Source organism: Benincasa hispida, chromosome 10 (genome assembly GCF_009727055.1).
Source record: "Benincasa hispida cultivar B227 chromosome 10, ASM972705v1, whole genome shotgun sequence".
Taxonomy (NCBI): Eukaryota; Viridiplantae; Streptophyta; class Magnoliopsida; order Cucurbitales; family Cucurbitaceae; genus Benincasa; species Benincasa hispida.
The window spans coordinates 59,990,192-60,011,993 of NC_052358.1; the positions used below are offsets into that span (position 1 = coordinate 59,990,192).

General features: G+C 33.0%; 1 non-coding gene across 1 annotated transcript; it reads left to right on the forward strand.

The window, feature by feature from the left end:
* The first annotated feature begins 13,031 nt into the window (after positions 1 to 13,031).
* On the forward strand, positions 13,032 to 13,138 carry LOC120089556. The gene has a single exon (XR_005485232.1). It is a non-coding gene; the product is annotated as a small nucleolar RNA R71 (small nucleolar RNA).
* Positions 13,139 to 21,802: the final 8,664 nt, after the last annotated feature.

Genomic DNA, 21,802 nt, shown 5'->3' on the forward strand with positions numbered 1-21,802 from the left:
ACTAAAAAATATTTAAATTATTAGTCAAATTCAAAAACCAAAAACAACTTTTTAATTTTTCTATTTCACTAATAATTGTAAAATATAGACAACAAAATTTTTTTAAAAAAAATCATAGGTGAAAATAGTATTTATAAGCTTAATATTTTGGCGAAAAACACTTTTAGTCCAACTTTCATAAAAGTAATAATTTAACCCCCAAACTTTAACTAGTAACGATTTAGTCAATGTACTTTCAAATTTGTAATAATTTAGTTCTTGAACTTGAATAAATAATTACTTAGACTTTATACTTTACAATTTGTAATTACGATTTAGTAAAACTTCTTATACATATAGATCAATGAGCTGATTGAAAATCAAATTTATTAGACTAAATCATAACGTAATAAAAGCTGACACTTAATTTTAATAGTATTTTTCATGATAGAGACTAAATTGTTAAAAATTGAAAGTATAGGGACTAAATTGTTAATTTATTAAAGTTCAGAGACTAAATTGTTACAAATTTGAAAGTACTGAGACTAAATGGTTACCGATTAAAGTTAAGTGACTAAATTTTTACTTTCATGAAAATTTATGAAATAAAAGTATTTTTTAACCTAATTCTTTTAGAAAATGAATAGAAGTGATTATCAAACATAACTTTAAGATTATTTCAATAAGATTACAAAGATGTAAAAATGTTCTCTGGGTGAAATATTGATTCCTCTTGTGCCCTAAAGAATCCTAAATGCTTGAAGTTGTTCCCTAGTTGTCTCTACATTGTTCATTCACACAACACCTTAAAACCTCCAAATCTAAAGTTTGAAGAGCCACACTGTCTTTTTTTTCTTTTATTGTTTTGCCCAAAATTAAAGAAGGGAATATTATATATAGTAATTTTCATTTAAAATTAAAAGGGAAAAAAAGCACACACACAACAACCCCATAATTAAATTGAAACAAGACATAAAAAACACAACAATTTAGAAAAAAGAAGAAAAGAAAAACATGCATGTGAAAGAAAAGCAATTATTACTATAATTTTTATCATGTCAAGCACATTGTTTTATAAATTCTTGATAAATTAATTAATCCTACTAATTTTTGAATCATTGATAATAAATCATAAAAAAGGAAAAATATGTTTTTTTCCTAAATTTTGAGTCTAGATAATTCCAAACGGTTACACTTTCAGTTCCTAAGTTTTGAGTTTGATTTCTATTTAGTCCGTAGATTTTAAAATATTAGGCTTTTAACTCCTTTAATTTTGAGTTTTGTTTCAATTTGATCCCTAATTAAATTTCAAGATTTATGTTTTTTAACTTATTTCACTAAATATTCACTTTTAATTTTGATGTTAATGTCTATTAATTAATTTAAAATAATTATGAAGTGAAGTTTTAAAATTAATTTTAATAGTGATGATCAATAGTGAAACTTAATTAAGTATAATTCTTTTAATTTTTAAAATTATTTGATAGACAAGAACCTTAAAGACCGGAAAGTGAGTACTTAATTAAAAAAAAAAATTGAGGTTAAAAGTGTAACTATTGAAATGTAGTTAAGGATTAAATTGAAATAAAACTCAAAAGTCAAACCTCAAGAAAAATTAAAGCTAAAAGTGTAAGTATGGTAACATTTTGAAGCATATGGACTAAATTAAAATTAAACTCAAAACTTAAAAGACTAAAAATATAACATTTTTAAAGTTAGGAACCAAATATTAGAAACTAGACCCAAAACTCAAGAACTAAAAAATATTTTCCCACTACTATTTACTATATTATATAGGTTAAAAAACACTTTTGGTCTCTAAACCTTCATGAAAGTAATAATTTAGTCCATGAACTTTGGTTTATAACGATTGAGTCCATGTACATTCAATTTTGTAGCAATTTAGTTCGTGAACTTTAGTAAGTAACAATTTAGTCCTTTTACTTTTAAATTCATAACAATGTAGTCTTTTAACGTAAATATATTTATCAAAATAAGATGTCAATTTTTATTATTTTATGATGCAGACAATATTGAGTTCTAATTAGTTTATCGGTTTATTTATGCAAGAAATCTTATTAAATCTTAACAGTAATTTCTACAATAGGGGACTTAATTGTTACAAATTTGAAAGTACAATAACTAAATTATTACATAATAAAGTTTAGGGATTAAATTGTTACAAAATTGAAAATTAAATGACTAAATCATTATAAACCAAAATTCACAATGACTAAATTATTACTTTCATGAAAGTTTAGGGATTAAAAGTGATTTTTAACCTTTTAATTATGAAATAATAATATTACGGCGTATTCTTCTAATATTCATCTTAATAGTTATGTCAGAGTAATATTATTTATAGTGTAGCCCCTCCCCCAAGTTAAATTACAAACTTTAGACACGAACTTTAAAGTTGTATGTAATTGATTCTTCGATTAACTAAGAATGCTTATCTCTAAACTCTTAATTTTGGATCTAATCGATTTTAAACTATTCGATAATTTCTATAATTTATGGGCTTATTTGATACAAAATTAAATTTTATGTTTAAAAAATTTAGAGTATTTAAATTTATGTAAAGAAGTAAATACTTAAAATATTACACCATGTAAAATAATTTCATATTTCTTATTGAAAATTGGAAGACCTATTAAAACATTTTAAATTAAACACAAAATTAAAAATTTTAGAGACTAAACATTAATTTTTAAAGTTCATATCCTATTAAACACAATTCTAAAATTAGTTGCAGAAATTAAATATATTTCAATAATAAGTAGAACTGAAAATATCAATAGTGGAGAGTGTACTTTTGTGGTTTTAAAGAGATAAAACAACTTACATACAAAAGAAAAACATGTAACAGAATACTGACCATTTAAATTATAATAAGATGCTATGCATAACAATTATTAGTTTCAATAATAGCAAAAGACAATAATTATGTAGAGACAAAATCCAAGTTCTATATAAGGAAAATTCTTGAGAAATAATTACCCAAAATATAAGCTCTCTCAAAGTAGCTTTTTAATATTGCAAAAAAAAAATATGGTTCTTCAGAAGGTATCAGCAGTTTCATGCAATAACCTCCTTCAGCTATTGGCCTTCATCTTTCTTTTTTTTCTCCTCATTACAACCACAGGTAACTTTTAAGTTTTAACCTTTTTATTATTTTTTTATATACTTATTTTATTTTATTTTCATTATTATTATTTATTATCTTTTTGAGGAATTGAGTATTAACTTCTCGTTATTGCATGCATGTTGTTAGGTTCTTCGGCCAGAAGGAGTTTGGTAGAAGGAAGGAATCGAAACGAGGACGATTCATATGCTAAAAACCATGGCGGAGTTCTTGGAAACGACTTGGTGACGATGGATTATACTCCGGCGAGGAAGAACCGCCCAATCCATAATTAGCAAATTAGTAATATATGTGTGAAAAATTAATTGAAATAATTATTGGTAATGTTTTGAGAGTATGTTTGGAATTTGGATACAAAGAAATTATATATGTCTTTTTCTTTGTATTTTGGTTTATTTATACATATATTTAGACAGTGAAAAAAAAATATGATATGATATTTTCTACCATTTTAGTATTCTCTCCCTTGTTATTTGAAATATATATTGAAACAGGAAATGAAAGTACATGATTTGATACCTTTCTTCATATTCAAAAATCATTTACATAAATATTTATATAAATAGAAGACAATACGAAAATATAATGACATGTTATATATATTTTTTTAGTGAAGTTTTATTTGCCAAAATTAAGTAAACACGAACCGAACTATGTTTACTAAAATCAATGGAAGAAGAAAAAAAGAAGATAGAGGACTAATAACTTCATAATTTCGGTTAAAATAGGGGAATGCTTTTTCAAAGAAAAACCATAGTCAAAACTTTAGGAAAATAAGCTTCTTCTTCTTCTTTATTTTTTTTTTTTTCAAATATCTTCAAAGCAATTATTGGTAATAAAATATATGTTTCAAGAAATATTATTGTAACGACCCGACCTTTCGAGTACTCTAACAAGAGTCGTTACAACTAAATATATATTTAAAACCCAGATATTTTTTACCATAAAAATTCATTAAAATAATAAGGATAGTTTTTTCCAAAATAAATAAACAAAACTTTTATTCAGGGTCCCCTAAAAATAATATTCATAAAGAAAACATTCATAACATTAAAATTTGTTGTCTCACATTAAATTCTAGTTTCAAAACATTCAAATGACAACAACATAGACGGAGCGGAAGTGATTTCTCTTATCCTCATATGGTTCTGTCACCGGTCTCGTCTGTCACTCGCCAACCTGTTCCTATCACTCCTTGAAAAACATAAGAGAAGAAAGGATGAGTATAAAAATACCCAATAAGTGACCTGCTACTAGGCCCTCTAGGTTACCTGTTAGCTAGTTTATCTAGGCACCACAGTCGTAGTGATCCCAAAGGAGCACGCATCAGTCATAGTGTGTAACCTGAAGGTCCAAAAATCAATCATAGACATGAACCTAAAGGAACATGAATCAGTCATAGTGTGTAACCCGAAAACCCACAAATCAGTCATAGATAGAAACTCAAAGGAACAAGAATCAGTCATAGTGTGAATCTCGAAGGTCCACAAAGCAGTCATAGACATGCACCCGAAGGAACATGAATCAGTCGTAGTGTATAACCCGAAGGTCCACAAATCAGTCATAGACATGAACCCGAAGGAACATGAATCAGTCATAGTGTGTAACCCGAAGACCCACAAATCAGTCATAGACATGAACCTGAAGGAACATGAATCAGTCGTAATGTACACACCTACCCAGATAAGAAAAACTAACAAGAACCCTATAACTTAGTATGCATCAATTTTCATATAGCTCCTATGTTATATTTTACAGTCGTTTATCTTAGGGTAAAATTTTATATATACACTCAGTCAACAGTACAATCATCATAGACAAAACAATCCAATCCAGTCAATCAATGTCATTAAGTCATGTAGTTCAATCAATCATAAATTATTAGTTCAAACAGTCCAGAATAATTAGTCAAATTAGTCTGAACAGTCTTAAGAAATAGTCCAACTAATCTTAAGATAACAGCCCAAGTGGTAGGGACGACTGGTTTAAAGGCATACCAATAGAAAGACACTTACCTCAAGTTTTAGTCAATACGAGCTCAAACAACCTTAACTTTATTTGCCCAAAAGGTCACGAACCAAGTACTTAGTGATAAACCAAAAATTAGGATTTCCAAAATAAGGCCAAAATTCCCAATAACCCAATTTACATCATCTATTAAGGCTAAATATTTACAGTTCCAAGGTACAATTACTTACCAAAATTGTCTTCAAATTGATCTCAAATTTGGTGAACAACACCTCAAAATCCTTCAGTTCTTGAATCAAACCCTATATCCAAAATTAAAATTAATTCCAACGTTTAGGATATAATTCCAATCACAACTTAACCCGAATGTCTCCAAATAACTTACCCAACACATGGTTTGATCCCAAAACCACTTCGCATCTTCAAAATCAACACAATCAAATAACTATATCACCAAAATCAACCTTTAACTTTAATGGACAACAACTTTAGATCTTTTAATCCAATCTCCAAAAATCACAATTAAAAACAAAAGTTTAGCCGACACTTAATGGTTATCCAAAATTTCTCAACAAATGCTCTAAACCTTACAAAAAAAAAAAAAGGACACCTAACAATTTTAGTCTTATCGAAAAGTACTTTGAGTGTCTGTAAATCCTATTTCAACATCAAAACGATATGAGTGAGCTAAAACTTGAACCAAAATTTGATGGTTTTTCAAGATCTTCTAAGAAAACCCATAAAACACCAAATAACTTACCCAAGATATCAATTCCGGGAATAATGGTGCCAGCGGCGATGACAATCATAAACAGGCAGTGGGTGTTGCTGTGAGATGGCACAAATTGTTTAGGCTAGCAGCTGGCAGTGAGGGTCTTGCATGAGGAGAGTTTGCAAGAGTGAGAAAGAAGGGGGATTTCCAGTTTTACACATTCTATTCAGCAGCGATTACGGACAAACCAGAGCTTCAAACAACAATCAACCGTTCAAAATGAAGCTATATATGTCCCGAACGGACTGGTCAAATTTTAGTACGATCAAACGGTTCAAACTCCGAAAATCAACAATATTGTAGAAGTTGTCGCTGAAAAATTGAATTACTTTCTCTCGAATTTTCTGTCTCTTTTCACTCTCCTTTAATTTCAAAAAATCTTAATTCTTTCATTTGTTTTTCAAATTTTAGAAAGATAAATAAAATATTTTATCACAATATCTCCAAAATTTTCAAATATTCTATTAAATTAATAAATCAATTAACTTCTCAAATTACCTTAACCTAGGCTTTAAAACCCAAGTTAAATGGCACAAAATCCATCAATTTGATATAAATTAATTTCTTTCAAATATTTAAATCAGTTTAAAACCACATAAAATTAATTATCTTTTAAGTTGGCTCCAAAATCCAAAATAAAAAAAAAGAGGCAAAATTCAACATTTTCAAGATAATTAGTTCGAATATCTAATCAATTATATTCAGTTTAACCAATAAAAGTTTTTCAATTATTTCAATGTAATTCCCATTTTTAAAAATGAAAGGAAAATTAAAACTCAATAATTTTAGATAACTAAAATTTTCCTGAATCTCGGGATGTTACAATTATTAATAGTCAAGATATATTGGGTATGTTTTTTTTTTGAAAGATATGATAGTTCGGTGAAATTTAGTTGATGGAGTTGAATTATTAAGTTTGTATAGGTTTATATGAGTGTGATTTGATATAACACTCGATCATTTAGAAGTGCACTTCTTTCAAAAGATGGAGGATGAGAATGGTTTTTGTAAGTTAAAGTCTTAGAAGAATGTTTACTTCCAAGGACTTCAATCTTCAAATATCATTCCGTACTACTTTGAAGAGCTTAAGGAGTATATTTTAGTAGTTGGTTCATTCGCTAAAAGTTCTTTTTTGGAGCTTTATTTTTGGGGCCTCCAAAATGAATGAAGAAGAACTATTCAATAGAGTCTTTTAGAAATACTATGGAATTAGGACTTGTTTGGCCTTTGGATCGAACTATCCAATGAGCTCATTTGTGGGCTCAATTGGACCTAGGATATTAATAGTTATGTGAAAGCTCTATAAAAGAGTTATCCTTTTCTACCTAAATTGTGTTAATTTTAGGAAATTTTATTTGGATGTGCTTAGATATAGGAAATCAAGTTCAAGAGACCTTTCAGACATTGTCTTAAGTGAATTTTAAAGCTAAATGGAGCGAGTTGAACCATATCAGATTTGAACTTCATCGTCTTTGGACACTTTACCCTATTTAAATTTTATGTCTAGACACTTTACCTATATTTCTTTTATGAAAATCATTCTTGTTCAATTTTTTTTATTGCAGACTCAAACATTTTGTGAAAACCTAATTGATCAGAAAAGTTTTTCAATATAAAAATATACTTAATAAAGAAGATGTTGCTAACTATTGGGCAACACTTTAGAACTTAAACTGTGGCAAGCCAATTATCTAGACTTCTACATACTTTGAAGTCTGATAGGGCTAAAGAAAGAATGTCGTAAATCTCTCTCCACCAATCAAATAAAATTTATCATTATCGAACTGAACTACTATTACTACTAGAATAACATAGCATTAGTGGCAAGTCCAGGTTGATTGGTAGAGAAACGCTAGATACGTTTCGATATAGTCAATTAACTATGTGGCAAGTCTCTTATTTGACTATATGATCCCTCTAAATTATGTCAATCTACTCCCTATTAGTTATCATTCTAGATTGTGAGTCAAAACAAAACGAGATAGCATAAAGAATCACTATGGAAGGGGGAGTGAGTTACCCAGCTAGTCCTATTCTTTATCTAGACATAAGGTGGATCCAGGAAGATCTTGCTAGTCCTTCTTTGAAGCACTTTCCATAGGACCTCCTGAACTTGCCTTCTTCGTCAACTACTATAACTAGCTAGGAAGACTTCCATTTACTTATAACTGTAAATAGGGGGTTTGATGTGGAATAAAGATAATGTGCACAAAATAAAAAGATAAAGCAGGTAAATGTAAATCAGGAAGGGATATTCTAGTTCTATGAGCCAGAGAAGTTTTTATGCAATTCTCGATCCTTGAATTCCTTCATTAAATATGCATATGATTTTTATGTGTACAATGGCTTACTTGGCTTAACCAACTCATTGACGCAACAGGCAATCTACTCATTGGGTTAAACCAAGCAAACATCCTAATTATCACTTAAAGCTTAAACTCTAATTAAACTTCGTGCTTTAATTTAGCCTTATTGGGTTTGAGAGCATCCATCTAGAATTAAAACAAGTGCATTAAGACCTAGGATTCCATTGTGTTTTAACCAATTAAATAGCCTAATTAATTAGGCAAAGTGTCCTTGAATCTAGATTGAACATGCAATTTAAGGCCTATTGGTATGTTATATTCCATAGATACATGATTCAATCTTTGCTACTGATGCGTTATTTTATGTGGTGAAATTATGAAATGAATTGCGGTGATATAAATGCGTTGAGCAACAAGTTTTCTCAGCAGAATCCAAGTATAAATCCCGCTGAGTTTTCTGGTAAGTTCAGGGTCGAACTCAGGGACTAGGGAAAACGGTATGCGGGGATAATTTTTAAGAAGACTTTGCGATAACCAATACATCAAAAAAAAATTTTGGGTTGTTGTTTGCAGTAATAAAAAGTATGTGGCGAAGTTAAGACAAGAGTTGATAATACGGAAGATGCGATGAATATGCAGGAAACAGGTTGAGAAGTGGTTCATCTAACACTTCCTAGGATGCGTTCATGTTATGCGATCATGCAACACACATACAATAGCAAATCATCTCTCAACGCAAATGCTATGACCTCTAGTTCTAGAATGCATGCGATATATGCGATAAGTATATAGGACCTACACATAAGCCTCTATACTTATTTATGCGATGACAAATGACACACACACAAACAAGGCGACCGTATAATATCATAACCTATCTCTAGGGTGCATGCGATGCATGTTGGCAAACAGAGCTTATCTCTAAGTCCCTGTCTCTTGCTTATGCAGATCTAATTTTGCTCTCTCGAGTCTAGATTCTAACCTAGCTCTCTCAAGTCTTAGGTTCTTTCTTTAGACTCTCTCTCGAGTAGCTCTAAAGGGGTGTTGAGTGCAACATAAGACAAGACAATCGCATGCGATGAAGATCCTAGGTCATGTTAGCTTAGTTCTTCTCAATCCATTCAATAGATTTAGCTACTCATGCGTGCTTTCAAGAGAGTGAACAGATGTAGATAAGTAAGTTCCATTTTATAGATATAGAGTTGAAATGCAAAATAACAATGCGAAATGAGAATAAAGAGTCCTGGTAGCAATCTCTTGCTTCCCAAGGCTTTTTACACTGTTCTTCTCTACTCTGTTCCAAAGATAGTCTTGCTCTCGTGAGAATCGACCCTCTCTCCACTTTTTCACGCCTCTAGATTCTCTCTCGAGCTGACCAGAGCAATCTTCCGATGTCTCTTCCCTTCTCTTGCTTCGCCTTTGAAGTAAAAGAAAAGCTACTTCTATCTAAGGGAAAATTATCTAATTGTTCGAACCTTTACTGAAGGTTGCCTTCGGTATTTATAGAGCTTCGGGGTGAAAGGTTGTTTCTCTCTTATGATTGCATTAATGAGATGGCATTAATTCTCTGTCTGATGCGCCGAACATTTGTCACTAAAAAGTTGAGGGTACTTGCTACAATAGTTCGTTAGCGGCTTGTCAACTTAATTCGGAATCGATCGTCATCAGCTTTATGTCCCATCGTGATTTATTATACTTTTCACCCAGATGCGCCCACCAAGTTGCGTCGGCTCTATGCAGAAATCCTTCTTGAGCAGATAATTGCGAGTGCAAATCACCGCAAAGCCTTGTGGTAACGCTGCATTCGACCGTTGATTTCTTGTGATCGCGCTTTCCGCCTTGCGTCAACGCATATTCTGCCCAAAAAAACATAAGTTAATTGTTTTCATGCGATGGACGCCTACGACGGCAATATTATGAACTTAATACTTTTTGGATGCAATTATATATATTTTATCAACGCAAACCTTCATTGTTTAATAACTTAGCACTGTAATACCGTGCATTTCTGCCCGTTATCATACCCCCAAATTTAAACAATGCTTGTCCTCAAGCATAAGCTAAAGATTTCCTTTAGAAAGTCGACCGCAATCTCTTTTCCTAGATTTATCGAGGATACCTCATTCAAATCCTATGTACCAAAATTTCCTTAATTCTTATTCAGGTATTTTCTTAAAATATTTCTAAAATTTAGTGATCATAAGTTTAACCTTAAAAAAGACTTTACTAGATTTCGGGAAATCGTATGATTTTTTTTCAAAAAAAAACTTTTTTACTGGGGTGTTAACTAATTTTTTATCCTTGCGTATTTTAAGCAGTATTTTTTTCTCTGACCTTGCGTTGATCCAAGTGCCTCGCCTTTGTTTTGGCTTGCCCCCACATGTGTCATACGGACATCCAACTACGAGCATGGCGCTCTTTCTCAAACTAAACTCATACCCATTTGGCATCGGAGTTGCGGTCATTTTTTATGTGTTGATCACAATTCCTACCTTCGTTTTGGCTTGCCCCCACGTGTGTCATGCGGACATCCAACTACGAGTAGGATTCGATCGCAACGCTATGATTTTTTTTTTTTTTTTTGATAAGCTAAAAATAGCAAAGTCGAAAATAAATACCGCACCCATAAATTTGAAATGCGGCAATATCCTCATTGCCAAAAGATTGAAAGAAGTCATGCGATGTTCCTAGGAAGCTCCGTAAAGGGTCAGTTTGAAAGAAAGCTAGCAAACCACTAACTTCTAGAAATATTTCATGAGGTGACTGTTCTAAAATTAAGTTGACTCTAGTGTATACGAAAAAATAGAAGCATGTGTTTCATCATTGAAATCATAATTGGCAAAGTGAAAGCATGAGACGACTTACTAAATTGATCAATGTTAAATGATTGTGGTAACCAAAGAGGATGCGGTGATAAAATTTTCAAGATTAAAATGTGATGTGATAGTGCAAAATTTGGAATAAAGCCAAGGAAAAATAAAACCCCCAAATTTGCATTGTTTCCCGCATTATTTGTTGACGCATTCTGCTTTGCGGCGATCTACTTTCTTTGGATTGCGGTGACGAAATTAAGTAGTTGCGTCTTCGTGTAGTGCCTCCGCAATCATTCGCCTCGATCGTTGCAAGAAAAACATCGAGAGGGTCAAATAATATTTAAAAAACAGAGTTAACAAAATCGCTTACTGCAATCGTTCAGCATGATCGCATTTTTTTTTAATATAAAGACAAAGATATGATAGCAATTAAAAGACATGTGATAAAAGTTCATGAAGCAGTGGTATAAAAAGGATATTTCAAAAGGAATGTGTCCCTAATGAGTTTGAGTTGCATAGTAACGCAGGGGCTGCTTATTTTGCTGTACAAGTTGGACTTTTTATGCCCATGACGGCTTTTTCTTCTTTTCTCTGTCCTCTAGAATCTTGATTGCCTTAATCCGGAGCTTTTTTCCGTTAATGTTCATCACAATCTCCCCCTTGTGCACATCAATTTGAGCCCGACCGGTCGAGAGGAATGGTCGTCCCAATATGATGGGCGCATCTTCGTTCACTTTATAATCCAAAATGATGAAGTCTGCCGGCAAGATGAATTTATCAATTGAGATTGCGGCATCTTTCAACTTTCCTTCAGGATGTATTCGGGATCTATCCGTAAACAGGAGAGTCTCCATCGTGGGCGTGAGTTTCCCCATATTCAATTGTTTGAAGATTGATAGCGGCATTACGTTTATACTCGCCCCAAGATTGCATAGTGCTTAGCCAATGTAGACCCCTCAAATGGAGCATGGTATCGTGAAGATTTCTGGGTCGCACATTTTTTATGGGATCATAGCATTTTGCATTACTGCCACTGTCGCGATCTTGTCTTCATCATTTTTTTTCTCTTTCAATCTTTGCGGGACTGGTGTTAGCTGGACTTCTTCCATCTCATGTTTTAAAGGCTTGAGGGTGGACGCAACTTTGAGGTTCATCTTCTCGGGCTTTTCTGAATTATAAGTCAACGGGTCATTGGTTGTTACCGTATTCAAGTTGGTCGTGATGGGTTCCTCCCCTACTTTCGCAGTCCTTTTGTCACTTAGCAAGGAGACTGCTAAGCATTGTTCCTTCTCTGTACCCCCAGCGTTGCGAGGAAGCTCAGTTGAGCTCGGAAAAGCTCCTTGCAGTCTATTTTTTAGCTCGCCCGCAATTTGTCCCAGCTGAATTTTGAGATTTCGGATGGACGTTGCTTGATTCTGAAGCACTGATTCATTCTTCTCAATGTATTGCTTCAACAAGCTCTCTAAGGACGAAGATTGCGGTGTCTGCAAACTGCTGGCTTAGTTATGCGTTGGATCATTGGTTTACGGGAAAAATTCGGGTGGCCCTTCTTTTTGCACCACTAGTTGAAAGCTTTATTGTTGATTTTTCCACGCGAAATTTGGGTGGTTTCTCCACTCGAGGTTGTACGTATCGGAATAGGGATTATTCTTTATGAAGCATACCGACTGCAGATTTCCTGGGCATTCTTCCATCGGATGAGTGTCTCCACAGATAACACAACTTGCGGTCATCTAAGCAATTGTGTTGACCTGCCCCTTTTTCGCTCTCGTACTATTAATTGTGATGCCTTGAATCAAACTCATCATCACAGTCATTTGGTTCTGAAGGGATGCGATGGCCTCGTTGTTCACGTCACTGTCTTTAATTCTTAATCTTTGATCGCTTTCTCGCCAGTCCTCGTGATTTTTGGAAATGCGATCAAGTATATTTTTGGCCTCCTCATATGTTTTATCAAGCAGACCACCAACTGCTGCTGCATTGGCAGTGGTCTGCGAAGTAGGGTTCAATCCTTGGTAAAAAAAATCTCCATCTGCAAGCAGTTTGGTAAGTCGTCATGTGGACAGTCTCTTACCAACTTCTTAAACCTCGCCCAAGCATCGCTGAGCAATTCTTCAGTTTCTTGTTCAAAATTCGTTATTAATTTCCTTTTCCTGGCATTCTCGGTTGGTGGGAAATATTTCTTCATGAACTTTTCCACGACTTGTTCCTACGAAGTTATCTCTTCTGGTTCGAGAGAATAAGTCCATTTTCTTGTCTAATCACACAAAGAAAATGGAAACAAAGTTAGTCGAACTTCTTCGGTGGAGATATTTGGGAACACAAAAGTGTTGCAGATTTCTATGAAGCTCTGGAGGTGGGCGTGGGGGTCCTCGCCACGCCTTCTTCCAAACTGTCCAGCAGTCTGGATCATCTGCAGCATCGCCAGTTTCATTTCGAATTGGGATCCCTCAAGAGCATACCTCATGATTCCTGGGGAGAAATCGTAGAGGTTTGGCGATGCATAGTCCCGAATGGGCCTATTGCGATCGTTTGCCAGTAGGAATGGATTTCCACTATGACATTGTTTTCATTGATGCTCTGGTCCTCCAGAGCTTGCTCCGCAATGTTGTCTATTCTGGTTGTTGTTGTTGGCAAGCTATCTCTCAGTCTTCGTCAGAACGTCCTCTCAATCTCTAGATCGTAATATCACCAGAGGATCGAGAGCTGAAAGAAATCAGAAAATTACCGTTAGCACACTGAAATTGTCGAAGTCCCTGACAACGACGCCAAAAACTCTGATGCGTTTTTTTATGTGGTGAAATTATGAAATGAATGGGTGATATAAATGCGTTGAGCAACAAGTTTTCTCAGCAGAATCCAAGTATAAATCCTGCTGAGTTTCTTTGGTAAGTTCAGGGTCGAACTCAGGGACTAGGAAAAACGGTATGCGGTGATAATTTTTAAGAAGACTTTGCGATAACCAATACATCAAAAAAAAATTTTTGGGTTGTTGTTTGCAGTAATAAAAAGTATGTGGCCGAAGTTAAGACAAGAGTTGATAATACGGAAGATGCGATGAATATGCGAGGAACAGGTTGAGAAGGGGTTCAGCTAACACTTCCTTGGATGCGTTCATGTTATGCGATCATGCAACACACATACAATAGCAAAATCTCTCAATGCAAATGCTACGGCCTCTAGCTCTAGAATGCATGCGATATATGCGATAAGTATATAGACCTATACATAAGCCTCTATACTTATTTATGCGATGACAAATGACACACACACAAAACAGACGAGACCGCATAATAATCATAACCTATCTCTAGGGTGCATGCGATGCATGTTGGCAAACAGAGCTTATCTCTAAGTCCCTGTCTCTTGCTTATGCAGATCTAATTTTGCTCTCTCGAGTCTAGATTCTAACCTAGCTCTCTCAAGTCTTAGGTTCTTTCTTTAGACTCTCTCTCGAGTGGCTCTAAAGGGGTGTTGGGTGCAACATAAGACAAGACAATCGCATGCAATAAAGATCCTAGGTCATGTTAGCTTAGTTTTTCTCAATCCATTCAATAGATTTAGCTACTCATGCGTGCTTTCAAGAGAGTGAACAGATGTAGATAAGCAAGTTCCATTTTATAGATATTTATAGAGCTATAAGTTGCCTTCGGTATTTATAGAGCTTCGGGGTGAAAGTCTGCTCCTCTTTTATGATTGCACTGATGGGATGACATTAATTCTCTGTCTGATGCGCCGAATATTTGTCACCGAAAAGTTAAGGGTACTTGCTACAGTAGTTTGTTAGCGGCTTGTCAACTTAATTCGGAATCGACCGTCATCAACTTTCTGTCCCATCGTGATTTATTATGCTTTTCACCCAGATGCGTCCATCAAGTTGCGTCAGCTCTATGCGGCAATCCTTCTTGAGCAGATAATTTCGAGTGCAAATCACCACAAAGCCTTGCGGTAACACTGTGTTCGACTATCGATTTCTTGTGATCGTGTTTTTTGCCTTGTGTCAACGCATATTCTGCACAAAAATACATAAGTTAACTGTTTTCATGCGATGGATGCCTGCGACTGCAATATTATGAACTTAATGCTTTTTGGATGCAATTATATATATTTTGTCAATGCAAACCTTCATTGTTTAATAACTTAGCATTATAATAACGTGCATTTCTGCCCGTTATCAGCTACTTAAGTGATTTTGGCTAGATGAACAAGTAAAGAACCTGCAATCTTTAATCTATTAGCCAAGACATACCGCCTATGAAGCACAGACACAAATACAGTTACACGATATGGATACGATCAGATTTGGCGATTCGTCAATTTCTAAAAAAACTAAGATACGGATACGTCTAAGGATGCATCATTTTTTTATGTATTTTTTAATATATATATATATATATTTCTAAAAAACGTGGATACTGATACGTTGAAGTTACATTTTTTTTCTTTAAAAAAATCTAGGATATAGATAAATTTAGCATACAAGTTAATAACAATAGCACAAAATAAAATACAAACACTGAAATACAATACAAAAAAAAGCAACATCTAAGATGTTGAAGTACAATAGTTAATAAAATGCAATAGAAAAGTGACTCATGTTGCAAAGAATAAGAAGAAGATTAGAGAGAGAAGTATGAAGATAAACGAAGAACTTATTGTTGAAGATATACAAATGGTTTATATTTTGGTGGACTTTGTGAGGATTCAAATGTGAAGATGGAGATTAGATGATTCTAGTCTAGGGTTTGGTCCATTATTTATTATTTTTGTCTTTTAGTTTTGGACTCGAGTAGTAAGCTTTTTAAATAGGTTGCCTAATTTTAGATTGGGAAAGATTTAGATGAGTTACTTGTCTTTTTTCTTTAAAAAAAATTACGCATAGAAACAGATACGTTAAATCGTGTGTCAGATACGTATCTGGAAAGTATCTGAAAGTATAAATATGTCAAATCGCGTGTCAAATGCGTATCTGGGAAGTATCTGGACTGATACGTCTCTGATTTGATTCTTTGCCTCACATGAAGAATTTGTGCTTCATAGCATACCTCCATGGAGGGAATGTCAATCCATACATACACATACATTTAAATAAAAGTTCAAATTCAAAGATAATAACCCATAATACATAAAATTCATAAATAAGCAATCTCACAAAAGTTACGTAAGGTTTTGCTCTCAAAACTAGAGAAAATCCTTGCCTAATGGATCCATAGACAAGATTGAGATGAAAGGGAGCATCCATACTTGAATTACAACCCAAAATAATGAAAAACTAAGCTAAAAGATGGAGAAGAAAGAAGAAAACTTGGCTAATGGATGCATCTTCTGTTTTAATTTATTCCTTAAAACCTCATGGTTAATTAGTTATTTGATGAAATAATTAATTATTGTTGAAAATAACAAGTAATTTAAGTGTTTTTAAGTTTGAGAGCATTTATGTAATTTGCCAGAGACATTTAAGTAAATATGTGCAATGGTTTCTTTTGTAATTAAGCGGATCTTCTCCACTTTAGGGCTCCATCGTGAAAGCCATTAGAAGAAAAAAAGAAGAGGAGCAGCCGTATAAAACCTTTAGAGATAGAGAGAGAGAGAGAATATGGCAGTCTAAGTTTCTGCCGATTAGAGGTTGTTCGACGTTGGGGTTTTTTCATTCAACGTAAGAGGTTTTTTCGGCGTGGGTCGTCCGATCTGCAGTGGATTTTCAGCGCCAACATCTTCGGTAAGAGGAGGTGATTTTCGGCGGTTTGGGTCTCCAATTTGCAAAGGAGTTTGTTAGCCATGTGGGTTCCGGTATGTGGGTTGTTTCCAGGCTGTGGGTCTCGGTTTTAGAGGCCATATTTTCTACGTGTGGGTTTCTCAGTATAGTGGGTGATGGGCCGGTGGTAAAGTCGGGCTTGGCAAGCGATTGCTTAAATGATTAGTCTCGGTCAAGAGGCAGAATAATCGTGGCTAAATTACAAATTATTGATTCTTGATAATTTCTGTAATTGTAATCTTGATTACTCTTAATAAAATTACTCCAATCTGATTTTCAAATTAGATTTAAATCCAGTTGGTCGTCGAACTTATGCTTTATTTATCGCTATCGATTTATCTGTTGGTTATTACATTCTATTTGGACATATTAGAGTTCCTTTTAATTTTACAAGTGGTACCAGAGTTCCTTTCGATTCAAAGGAAGGTGTATGGTAATGTGTTGTCATATTCTTTGTTCAAGTTATTTTTGTTCAGGTTAGTTTTGATTTCGGTTTATGGAGGAAAAAGATTAAGGCTTTTTATTGTCATATTCTTTGTTCAGGTTATTTTGTTAAATTTGATGGTAATGTGTTGCAAGTAAGAAAAAATAATGGGAAAGGAAAACATACGAGATCCAAGTCAAAATCTGAAGAGAAAGCGAGAAAGTGTTTCTTGTGTTAATGCAGTGAATGTTACTGATGATTCTGCCGCGGTCTTGATAATGTCCAACAGGGATATTCAAGATGCTTGAATCATGGATCATATGACTCCTAATCGATATTTTTTTTAATGATTTTTAGAAAATGATGCGGGAAAAGTTTTGTTTGGTGATAAAGGTATTTGTGATGTAAAAGGAATTGAGTCAGTTCGAATAGCATTACATGATGGTATGATCATAATATTTACAAATGTAAGGTATATTCCGAAACTCAAACGAAATCTAATTTCTCTAAGTGAATTAGATAGAGGAGGTTATTCTTATAAATCTGAGAAGGGAGTTCTGAAGGTATATGTGTTAGAGGGCCATAAAAAATGGTCTATATGTGTTGGAGGGTACTGCAGTTTCAGATAGTGTTGTTGTTGCATCTGGCGAAGAGACAAATATGTCTATGTTGTTTTTTTCATTCTTGAGAAAAGAGAAGCCCGTAGATCTTAGGATCGCCTTTTATAAACGAGTGTTGTGTACTAATAGACTTGCTTACCATAACCACAAAGAAAGAATCTTGATTTGGGCAGTCACGGGCTCTTTGAGGGGATCGAGGGTTTTCCTTGTGTTAATGGATCTCCTTCAATCTTCCCAGACTTGAGTCTATTTCATTTAAGCCCAGCCCTTTTCCTTCGCTACTAGAAGAGTCCTCTACTTCTATTAGCGCCGATCGTCGTTCGATGGCTGGTAGCTTTATTAAACGGTTCATGTGAATGAAAGAGGTCTACAAGCTCTTTCATAATAAGGTTTGCTTGGAGGAGTCAAATACATTGAACTCCTATTTTGTGAACATTGCATAATGAAAAAGTCTACTGGAGTGAAGTTTGGAAAAAGGAAGCATTCTACAAAAGGTATATTGGACTATATTCATTCAGATTTATGGGGTCCTACAAAGGTACCTTCTAGAGGAGGTTCGAGATACTTCATGTTAATTATTGATGATTTTTCAAGGAAGGTGTGGATCCACTGAAATGGAAGGATGGAGCTTTTAGGAAATTCCTTAAATGGAAGAAGAAGTTAAAAAACCAAATAGATAGGTAGGTCAAGTATTTGAAGACCAATGAGAGTTTAGAATTTGTAAATCACAAATTCGATAAGTTTTGCAAATTTGAGGGAACCATGAGGCACTTTAGTGTTACATACACTCTATAATAAAATGGTTTAGCTGACAGGTTTAACAGAAAAATTATGGAGCGTACAATACGTCTCTTGACAAATGCTTCATTACTCTTGAAGTTTTGAGAAGGAGTTACCTAAGTAGCCTCTTATCTCATTAATAAGAGTCCGTCTTTTGCCTTAGACTTAAAGACTCCTCAGGAGATATGGACATGAAAAGCTCCAAGTTTGGATCATCTCAGAGTGTTTAGATGTTCAACTTATGCTCATGTTAATGAAGGGAAACAGAATAAGATGGCACTAAAATATATGTTTATTGGCTATCCTCAGGGTGTTAAGAGGCAGAGCAAAATATATCATCAGTAAAGATGTGACTTTTAATGAAATAGAAATGCCATTTTATGTAAAAAAAAAAAAAAGCAGTAAAAAAAGCAGCAAAAACAGCAAACATTGATCATGTTGAGGCAGAAGTCAAAATTAATTTTGAAGCACAACCATCATTTAATTCAGGTGAATCTAGTGATCAGTCATCGTTGGTTTCACAAACAAAATCTTCACAACAGTCTCGTTTTGATTATGGACAATAATCTTTATAACAATCTTTACAATCATCCTTTATCATAATTGTATATACCTACTCTAGGGTTTCTTTGTTCCACATATATATATATGTAACTTTATTCTGAATAATAGAAGAGAGAATATATTCCAAAGTATTGAGTACTTGGTTTCAAAGCCTCCTTTAAGGTTTAGAATATTTGTTTGACGTATATATATATATATATACACGTAACTTTATTCTGAATAATAGAAGAGAGAATATATTCTAAAGTACCGAGTATTTGGTTTCAAATATATGTAACTTTATTCTGAATAATAAAAGAGAGAATATATTCCAAAGTACTGAGTACTTGGTTTCAAAGCCTCTTTTAAGGTTTAGAATATTTGTTTGACGGCTACGCTCTCACAAGGTTAGGCTTTGAGTTTAGATCAACGAGTTCGAATGGCCATTGGTTGACAGCATCCACCTTAGGAGGAGCGCTATCGTCTGCCTTTATTTGTCTTCACCATTTTCTAGAAACCGCCGCATGTGAGGTTCATGTACCGCCATAAAATTTATGCTCCATTGCCACGCACTGACGCATGGGAGCTCCGGTTCCTGTTTTGTTAGTTGGGTTCATCTCAATCCTTTTTTTTCGATTAGTTTGTGCTTTTGATGCTACTGAAACCCATTCGAGTGTGAAGATATTTGAAGAATACGCCGTTGTATTTTGGGTTTGTGGGTGTTTCGTTCAATTTTGTAGTTGTTCTAATCATTTGTTGTGATTTTACCCTAGCTTTTTATTATGTTTCTTTAATCTCATTCTGTTTTTGAAAGCTACAATCTGTGTGTAAATACATTATTGATGAGACGAAGAATTTGGTTGTATCTAATGTGATTCCCCTAGCCTAAAAAATCACAGAACACAAAGTTAAATGAATCTAATTATTATGGTTGGCGTCAGACAATTCTATTTTATTTACGAAGTACTGATATGGATGATCATATGACTGAGGATCCACTATAAGATGATAAGAAGAAGAAGGGTTGGCTTTGTTCTAATGCTCGACTTTATCATTTGATAAAAAGTTCCATTTAGAGTGAGGTAAATAGTTTGGTCAATTATTGTAATTTTGTGAAGGAATTCTTAGAATTTTTAGAATTTCTATATCATGTAAAGAGCAAATCCATAAAATATTTGAAGTTTGTATACAATTCTTTCGAGCAGAATAGAAAGCAAAATCTATTTCTACCTACTTTATGAGATTTAAGAAAATAGTTGTTGAGCTTGGTAGGAAATGTTGTCCATGATGCTTGAAGACATGGGTGCGAGGTTGCAATGTTAGCCTATAACGTCGCAATGCTGTTGAGCAAGGAGCTTTAAATCAATAAAATTTTTGCCAACTTGACTTATAAATGAGGAACAAAAATCATATAAAACGTAAGAAAATATTCAAAACATAAAAAGAAGAAAAAAACTAACTGGTTAAAATATCATTTGGTCCATATACTTTGAAATATATTCAATTTTAATTTATGTAATCCTAACAGATCTTAAATTTAAACATTCAAAGTTAATTTTTTAATCGGAATTAGTTAAATAATAATAATTATAATTTGGGAGGAATATGTTTTTGGTCTATAGGTTGTGAGTCTGATTTTTATTTAGTTTCTAAGTTTCAAAATGTTACAATTTTAGTTATTTAAGTTTTGAATTTTGATTTTAGTTAGTTTGTAAGTTTTAAAATTTTTCAAATTTATCCTTGAGATTGAAGTTTTGTTTCAATTTGATCCTTAGGTTTCATGTAACCACAATATTTCTCTAAACAATCACTTTTAATCTTTAGTGTTAATGTCTATTAAATATTTAGAAGAATTATACTTCATTTAGTTTCATTATTTTTCATCACTAATAAATTTAATTTTAAAATTTCACTTTATAGTTACTTTAAATTAATTAATAGACATTGTCACCAAATAAGGAAAGTAAGTTTTCAAAAATCGAGACTAAAAGTGTAAATCTTGAGATCTAGGTTGAAACAAGACTCAAATTTCAAGGATAAAATTATAGTATTTTAAAATTTAGGAACTAAATTGAAATCAAACTCAAACTTAAAAAACTAAAAATATAACATTTTGAAACATAAAAACTAAATGATAAACTAGATTCAAAATAGGGACCTAAAAAATAATTTTCAAGATAATTTTCCATAATAATATTTATGTACAGAAATATAACATATGAACATGTTTCCAAAATTTAGAGTGGAAATATTAATAGATAATAAAAACTTTTTGAAAAGTTGAACAATATTTTAGAAATTTAGGATTTATTGATATTAGATAACAAAAAATTGAACCCAAAATGATATTTATGCCAAATCATTTCAATAATAAAAAAAAAACTTTTGTATAGCCCAAGTAACAACCATTAAAAAGAAAAAATTTCATAAATAAAAAAAAGAAAAATTATTTCAAATGGTAAAACTGTTGAAAATATTTACAAGATATAGTAAAATTTTAGAACTATTAATGATAGACGTTGATAGATACTGATAGATATTCAGACGTTGTCAAATCATTGATAGAATTTGCTATATCTTATAAATTTTCTGTTCATTTTTCTATATCTAATAATAATTCTAGAAAAAATGTCAAACTATTTATAGAAATAAAAAAAGAACACTGATAGATATTAATAAATTTTTATCCGTTTTTAT